At 59.7% G+C, this 8,554-nt stretch overlaps 1 protein-coding gene across 2 annotated transcripts in view; it reads left to right on the top strand.

The window, feature by feature from the left end:
• The first annotated feature begins 1,153 nt into the window (after positions 1-1,153).
• TSPAN14 (tetraspanin 14) overlaps positions 1,154-8,554 on the top strand; it is a 47,032-nt gene continuing 39,631 nt past the window's right edge. For both annotated transcript variants that reach the window (XM_055119420.1, XM_055119419.1), the window contains exon 1: positions 1,154-1,341. The gene's annotated coding sequence lies outside the window, so the exon portion shown is untranslated. The remainder of the gene's footprint in view (positions 1,342-8,554) is intronic.

Below are 8,554 nucleotides of genomic sequence, written 5' to 3'. Positions count from 1 at the left end.
TGTATTCAGCATCTTGACATATCCAGGGATTATCTTTTAGGGTGTTGGTAACTCCCTCTTAGGTTTGTCCAAGGCTATTCCTCATGCTTTAGACTTCAGAGTCAACATCACCTCCTCCTGGGACAATTCTCCTGACTGCTCCATTAAAAGGAGCTCTTATTCTCTTGCCCAGTCCCTTGTTGATGTCCCAGAACTTATTTCCATTTTTCAATTATGTGTCAGTCTCCACCAGAAAAAGAGCTGATGCCCCACTGAACAGGTGGAAGAGGCCTCAGCGGTCAAGTTTACTGCTGTTATCTGCAGTGAGTGTGAAAGCAGCGTCTCGCCAGGAAGCTGACCCCACGGAGGTTAGCCTTTATAATCTGGGTCAAACCAGCAGTGTGGACACCTCTCCACTCTAGGCTGTCATCTCAGCGCCCTCCTTCCTCACTCAAGAATTCTCCCAACCATCTTCCATTCTCAGCCCGGCATCTCAGGAAAGCTGGGTATTTTTTAGCACCCAGGCTAGCGGGATCAGGTCTTCAGTATCCAGGTTTGCAAAGAATTAAAAACAAATCTTGATGTGGCATCCCTTTTTGGGAGTCTACCCCACTCGCAGCCTCTAAAGCCCTGGCAGGAACGCCTTTCTATTTTCTACACACCCATCTGTCGAGCCCTGAGCCCACCTCTACCCGGTCCCTCCCGGGATCCCTTGGAGATGTGGCCTCTCCTCGCCCGCCACAGGAGCTAAGGCTCCCCCAGGTTCGGGTCTACGGATTCGAGACGAGGTCGTAAGCACAGCGCACCTCGAAGGCGCGTTCGCCGCGGCCACCAAGGCTCGGCGGGCCGGATCCAAGCTCGGGTAGCGCGGCGCGCGCACGCGCGCGCGACACCGCAGGACGCGGCCCCCGACCGCTCCGACTCAGCCTCTGGCAACGCCCAGAGCCCGGCCGAAGGGGCATGCCCGGGGCTCAGGCCACGCCCCCACAGGCCAGTCCGGCGCCGTGGTTGGGCGGGGAAAGCGTCAGAAGGCGGGGGCATCCGAGAGGGGCGGGGCCAGTTCGGAGAGGCGGAGTCGGAGGGAGAGGCGGGGCCAACCGGGAGAGGGCGGGGCCGGCCGGGAGGGGGCGGGGCCGGGCGCGCTGGGCCGCGCCGGGCGGCGCTGGGGTGCGCTGGCGCCCCTTCCTCGGCGGCCGCCCGGCGCCGCCCCCGGCCCCGCCTCTCCGCGCCCCGCCCCCGCCGCTCGGACGGCCCGAGTCGCGCCCTCCCGCCCCGCGCCGCCGAACTTGCTCTAACTTCCTCGGCCGAGCCGGGCCGCGTCGCCGCCGCCGCCTCCACCGTTGCCGCCGCCGCCGCGCCCGGGTGAGTCGAGCGCGGAGCCCCGGCCGGGGCGTCGGGCCTTGCGCCCCTCATTGTCTCAGGCCTTGCTCCCCCACAACGCTCAGCGCCCTGCCCAGCTCCCGGCTCGGCCCCTCGGGGTCCCTCGCCCCCGTCCCGGGGCGGCGCGGGCTTTGTCTGCCCGGATCGCTCGCGGGGACACTGGAGGCCGCGGCCCGGAGCCCGCAGAGCCCCTCTCGGGCGGCCCGAGCGCTGCGCTGCCGCCCCTGGCCCTGCGCGCCGGGGCCGGCCCGGGTGGGAGTGTGCGGAGCCCCTGCCTGCTTGGCCCGCGGGCCGGGGGTGCGGGGCGGGCGCCGGGCCGAGGGGAGGGGGGTCGGGAGGGCCGGTGCGCCCCCCGCCCCGCCGTGGGCGTGCTCCCGGGGCGCCCTTTCCCGGACGTGCGCCCCTCTGCGCGCACAGGTTCGGTGAGGCAGCCCGTGTCGGACCCGGGGCTGACCCAGCTTCTCCGTGGAGCTGGCCCCACTGGGCCGTGGGCTGCTGAGTCGGAGCTCCCGGGCCCGCCCGCAGCTCCGGCCCCGGGAGGGGGATGGTGCGGTGGAGTAGAAAGTGTGCGTGCACGCAATGTGTGTGTGTGTGTATGTGTGTGTGTGTGTGTGTGTGTGTGTGTGTGTGTGTGTACGCGTGCACGCATGTAGGATTTAGGTCCCAGCACTGCCGGGTCATCTTTGGGACTTGAAGAGGGTTCTTGGTCAGTAGGCGATCGGTGTTGCTGGGTGTCCGAACTCAGTGATGAGTCAGATGGCTGGGGCGGGTGTGTGTGTGTGTGTGTGTGTGTGTGTGTGTGTGTGTGTGTGGAAGGGGCTCCTTGGGGCCCTGGGGCATCAAGGCGTCCTGGACGGGGGTTTACAGGGCAGGTGTGCTTTGCTCTCGAGGGTGCTTTCCTTCTCAGAATGGGGTTGTTCTTGCCTTGAGGCCCCCCCATCCACCTCGATCCCAAGTTAGGAGAACTTAGTGTCCGTGGGGGCTCCGTGCACCCTGCCCTATTTGTGAAGGGGCACCGGGGGCACAGGCTGTCAGAGCACTCCAGTAACCCTTAGTCCCCTCCACCCTCATCCAACCTCGCCCTTGACAGAGGCACGCCTCGCAGGGCTGTTCCCGGGCCCTGAACCCTCAGAACCAAGCCTGTAAACTCCTTCCTCCGCCCCCACGCCTCTCAGTTGAACTTCGCCCATCCCAGCCAGGGTCCCTGAGACAGGCCTTGGAAGGTCAAACTTTCCCCAGCGATTTCTCCTCAGCGATTTCTCCTCCCTTCCTGCTATCCCCCCCCCCCCCCCCCCCCCCCGTGTTGCTGCCCCCCATTCAGCTGGGGAGTGTTTTGATCTCCCCGTCCCTGTGTCCCTCCATCTCTGAACTCTGGCTTGGGCCATCAAATTTCCTCCCCTCCCTCCACCCCCAGAGTGAGGGAGGAGGGAGTGTGGGGGAAGTGTTGGCAGGAAGGTGGGGGTGGGGGCGAGGGTGGGGGCGGAACTGGTCCAGTCCCACGCCTCTTGCTAGCTCTGGGACTACCTACCAGCTCTGCACTCTGCGAGCCCAGCTGGTTATGTGGCAGGCACTGAGTACAGTGTTTGTGACTTGGGCTTCAGCTCAGCTTACACCTGTTACTCAGGCAGACAGGACTCCACTGGTGGTTCTGGAGGTTTGTGGGCCACCTCTAAGAAAGAGGGGAAGAGGGGGCCACCGAAAGGTCGGCTGCCTGGGAAAGGCATTGTCTTGACCGACTGGGTGGCTGCGCTGGTCTGAGGCTGGGTGCATCCCTGCCCGTGTTTGGGGGTGAGGAGGACAAAGCTCTTGCGGGTACGGGATGGGTCGTGGGGGTTGTGGAGACCCCCAGAAGGCTAAGGAGGGAGGGGTTCTGGAACCAGCAGCTGAGGCCTCATTCTGTGGGCTGCTGTGGGCTGGGGAATCTGACTTGTTACCTGTTGAACTTCAGCTGAGATGGAGTTCATTTGGGTGGTGCCTGCAAAGTAAGTGCCTTAAGTGCCTTGGTGCAGGCCCCTGGGAAGCCTTTGGGGGGGGGAGGTGGGAGGTGGTGTTACATCCAGTGACGATTATGGCTGCCTGCAGTAATTACGGAGAGAATAGAGGGCCCCACAGAGGAGTTTTATTGAGACTTCACAACAAACACTGCCCTTGATGCTCTACTTGAATAGTTTAATCCTTGGAACAACACTGTGTGGTGTCTGATACGGAGGTTCCATTTCACAGGTGAGCGAGTTGAGGCCTAGAGAAGTCGCAGAGTACCCCGCATCCAGTCCCCACATGAGCCAGGCAGGCCGCCTTCTTTCTGATGTAGGTGATGCCTTCCCCAGAAGCGATGGGAATTTATTAACACACCCAGTGGGCCTGGTCCACAGTGGGACTGTGGCCCTCCCGTGCTGGTCCCCTCCTCTCCCCTGCCTATGAAGCATCTCATCTGTCTGGCACAGAGGTGATGCTCCTGAACGCCAGCTGATTGACTGGAGAGAGCTTTTATCTCCTGGATGCCAGAGAATAGGAAGACACACATCGCCATAGAAGATTGGAGAGTGAGTCATTGCTTCTTGTATCTGTCTAGATAGATCAGGGTTTACCGTGGTTACAATCCCCAAATCTCAGAGGCCTGAAATAACAAAGGTGTACTTCTTGCTCAGGGCCACATGCATCACTTTATCTGCCCTTTTTTTTTTTTTTTAAATCTACTGTGGTTCTCAGTGGGGGACTCATGGTGATTAGTTGGAACATTCCTGGTGGCCAACACATGATGAATCCCACCCTGACTGTAAAGCTCCCCCACAAAGGGGCCTTGCAAGGGCCGTAGCTGTCCCAAGGTCACACCTTCAGGGTGGGGTGGGGCTGAGAATTGGAAACATCTAGTGAACAAACAGTACTGATGCCTCCCACCTACCTCCCCTTGAGCCTTGCCCAACCACTTCCCAAGTTCTGGGCCTCTCAGCCTTATGTTTCTGTGACCCAGAACACTGACCATGAGCTAGTCAAAGAAGCGATTTAAGGATGAGTTGAGGCAACCACCTTCGAATCTAAGTTGGGGTAGTAAAGAGGTGGCTTGCAAAGGCAGCTTGTTCTTCTGGTCCTGGGCAAGTTGGTGGAGTTCCTGGGATTTTGTCTTTTGTTTTTGTTCATTGATTTTATTCATTGATTCCACTTTTCATGGGCCCAAGAACTAGTGGCAAATCCAAGATCAGAGATCCTTTTTCTTCTTTTGGAGCCACAACCCATGATACTTGGGGCTTACTCGTGGCTCTGTGCACAGGAATCACTCCTGGCAGGCTTTGGGGACCCTGTGGGGTACAGGGTTCAAACTCTTCTGGCCATGTGCAAGACAAACACCCTACCTACCTCTAGTACTGTCTCTCCAGCTCCACCCCCCCCCCCCGAGTTTATTTTAAATATTTGTTCATAGCTTGGTGCTGTGGGTAGTGAACTGGGCTGATGATCCTTGTCACCTGCTGCCGTGTCCTAGTTGGCCTGCAGAGAGCCATGTTAGTGCCCAGGGCAAGGAAGCAGACCCCTATTTCCTCACTGCCTTGGCCCGTAGCCCGTGGACTTCCCTATTGTCCCTCCATGTGGCGCCTTTGGCAGCTGCCTGTCTTCAAAGCAGGAGCTCTCTAGACCTTGGCCTTCTCTTATCATTTCTGGGAACACGTTTGTAGGCACAGGGATGTTGAGTAGAAGGATGAGGAAACTTTAAGAGGGTGGAGTCACATGTCCGAGAGGCTTGAGTGTGGTGCTTGGCCCGGATTGGGACTGGGGGGAGGGGGTGGTTGTGGCAAACCCTTTTGTTCACTGCATTTGATCCTGGGCCTTCCTCCCTTGGCGTTAAGGCTCTGACCCCTCCGTGGGCGCCCTTCTGTGCTTCCCCACCTACTTGGGCTCTGCTGACTTCCAGGAGGCCCAGGGAACACTCACTGGTGGCGGTGGAGAGACCTCCCGTTCTTCTCCCCTGTGGTCAGCTCCGCCTGCCTCCTTGGGCGCGCTTCCTCCCCGGCCAGGGGCTCTGTGTTGCATCCGGCAGAAGCAGGGGCGATGGTGGGCTGCAGCAAGTGTCTTGCTTCCCGGTTGGTCACCCCCATCCTTGGCACCGCGCAGACTTCGATGATCTGCCCGAGGGGACTGCTGGTTCTCCCGGCGGGTCTGTGTTCCGTTACTCTGTGTGTGTGTGCCCAGTCCACACTGGCTGCTCACAATATCGCCCCATTCTTTTTCTCCCGTGACAGCACAGCTTGTGGTTTTCGTTGACGTCAGTGGCTGTGGTAGGACAGCAGGGCCGGGAAGGGGGTATGTGTTCAGTGTCTTTGCCAGTTACAAATGCGTGGAGGAGGAACAATCGCCCGCTTGTAGCGTGGATCTTGGTGGGACCGACTTCCCAGTAGTGTCCCTTCCTAGCTGCGCAACTGGGTGGTTTATTATGGTTTCTGGGTCACACTGGAGAGGCTCAGGTTGGGGATTGAACCAGGAACTCCTGCATGCCAACCACTCCAACCCTTCCAGCCATCTCCCAGCCTTAAGGAGCCTAATGATGCCAGCTGCTCGCTCCCTCTCTTGGAAGTGTTTTTTTTCATTTGGGTGTTGTGTGTGTATTGTTGTTGTTATTGTTGCCGTGAGGGGTGGGGGCTCAGGACTTATTCCTGACTCTTCTCACGGTTCACTCCCCGCGGTGCTTGCGGGGGTCCCAGGGATAGCACTGGGGCTGTCTGTGTGTAAAACAAGCGCCTTATCCTCTGTATTGTCTCTCTGACCTTGTTTTTTCATTTGTGAATTGAGAAGACTCCCCCCTTTCCTAACTCGGGGTGACTGTGAAGCGTGAGCATGTCAGATTTGGCAAGCCGGATCTGAAGCCTGCGAGTGAGGCCTCGGCGCATTGGTTTGGAAACACTTACTTACATCACACCGATATCTCTCAGCAAAAGTGCTCAGCAGTTGCTCATTCTGTGAACCCCACTTCCTGCACTCCTGCGGTGGGGCGGGGGGGGGGAGTGGGGGGGTTGTTGGGTGGGGCCGGAGGAGTCTGGGCGGGTCTGGGCGGATCTGGGCGGTGCTGTGGTTTCACTCAGAAGCAAGGTTATCTGAGTGAGCTTCAGTGGGCCGTGGGCCGGGGCAAGTGGGAGAGCTGTAAAACTCTTCTCTGGCTGGGTCTGTTCTCGCTCCCCAGGCTGCTGGGCGGGGCCTCAGAGCGCCCAGTCTCTGGAGAGCTGCAGGCTGGCCCCAAGCACCGAGCGCGTGGCCGGGAGTCAGGGTGGACTGACCCTGAGTGGCGTCTGCGATCCTGGGGAAGTAAGAGATAAACTCACTGCCCCTGGAGCTGAGCAGAGCCAGTGGGCTCTCCTGGAGGGGATGGGAATATTTTTCGTTCTATCACCATGAGATGCACAGAGTTTCGGTCATACAGTGTTCCAACACCCACCCCTTCACCAGTGTACATTTCCCACCCCCAGTGACCAGTGTCTCCAGTTTTCCTCTGGCCCCCAGCCCCCACCTTCTGCCTCTATGGCAGGCACTTTTCATCGTGCTCTCCCTCTCTCTCCCTCTCTCCCTCTCTCCCTCTCTCTCTCTCTCTCTCTCTCTCTCTTCCCCTCTCCTCTCCTCTCCCCTCCCCTCCTCTCCCCTCCCCTCCTCTCCCCTCCCCTTCCCTATCCCCTCCCCTCCCCTCTCTTCTCCCACTCCCACTCCCCCTTCTCCCTGCCCTCCTCCTCCCCTCCCCAGTCCCTCCCCTCCCCTCCCCAGTCCCTCCCCTCCCCTCCTCTCCTTGGAGGCTCTGCTCCTCGGTTTGCAGCACTGTTACTGAAAGCTTACCATGTGTATCACCTCTCCTTCTTTCAGCACTCAGTTCTTGCCCAGAGTGATCATTTCCCACAGTTGTTGGTCTGGAGGGGGTCTGTTTCGGGGGGCAGTCAGGGTAAGGTGCTGGCAGGTTCGAGCCTGAAGAGAGCTCAGGTCTCCTGGGTTTTGCCCCAGTGTGTGTGCCAGTGTGGTTCCCACGCTGACCCCTCAGCAGGGCCCAGAGAGTGGCTGTCTCGGGAGGGGCTTTGAAGCGTCTCTCACCACTCTCCAGAGGTGTCCTCGGGGTGGCCGCAAGGAAACGCGTGTCCCCTGAGTCTCTTCCGTCTCTCTCCCAAGGTCCGAGTGGTGAGCCCGGGACGCGGAGGGCATGCCGTGGCCTGGAGCATGTGGTCTGAGAGCAGGACCCGGGCTTGTTGCTAAGTTGCAAGACGGCCAAGGACCACGTCGGCTTCCCAGGGACAACAGGCCAGCTGGGGGCCTCTCTCTGTGCACGCCTTGGGGTGGGGGCCCCAGCCAGCTCTACTCCACAGGTTTTGTTTTTTTGGTTTTGGGCCACACCTGATGATGCTCGGGGGTTACTCCTGGCTCCACACTCAGGAATCCCTCCTGCAGTGCTCAAGGGACCCTATGGGATGCCGCCAGGGATTGAACCCAGGGTGGCCACGTGCAAGGCAAGCGTTTTACCTGCTGTACTATTCTGCCCCGTAGGGAAGAGGCTCTGATGGCTCCCACTCTGCCCCAGGTGGGGACACAACCTCCCAGCCCCAGCCCCAGGGTTTCTCACATTGTTCTAGGTGAGGGGCCCAGAAAGACTTAGAGCTTCCTTCTGTTAGTAACCGTGATCCTGGTGCCGGTTCAAGCTGCAAGGGAGACTTCCCTCTGGACTGTCCGAAGGTCACGAGCTACCACAGGGATCCTGTAGCAGTCAGACTCTTGGACAACCCCACATGCAGCCAGCGGAATTGGGACTGTGTGAGCACAGCTCCGGGTGGGGGTGGAGGATGAGACATTTCTTAGAGGGTAGATAATTGTTTGCTCACCCCGCCTTCCCCTTCTCGCTGAAGGCAAGGTCCCAATCAGCTACTGCCTGGGAGATAGTCAAGTGGGGAAGGAGTCGGCCTTCCTGGGAGGAGGGTGGTCAGTGTTGGGGAGGGTCCAGGGATTCCAGAGGAACCTGATTTAGCAGGATTCTTGCCAAAATGACACCTTGAGGGCAGAGATGAAGCCCTGGCGGAGGCCCGTTTGTTTTTTGGTGTCTCCCAGCTAGCAGTGGCCAGTGGTCAGTCTCGGGCGTGGTGCTCACCTTGGCCTGAGCTCATCTGCTCTCACCATCCCAGGGTGTGTCCCGCTGGGGGGAGGGGTGGGCTCCTGGGTCCCCTCAGCCTTTCCAGCACCCGCT

The sequence above is a fragment of the Sorex araneus genome, chromosome 11 (assembly GCF_027595985.1).
Source record: "Sorex araneus isolate mSorAra2 chromosome 11, mSorAra2.pri, whole genome shotgun sequence".
Classification (NCBI taxonomy): Eukaryota; Metazoa; Chordata; class Mammalia; order Eulipotyphla; family Soricidae; genus Sorex; species Sorex araneus.
The sequence above is the reverse complement of the archived record's forward strand: the minus strand, read 5'-3'. Positions and strand labels throughout refer to the sequence as shown.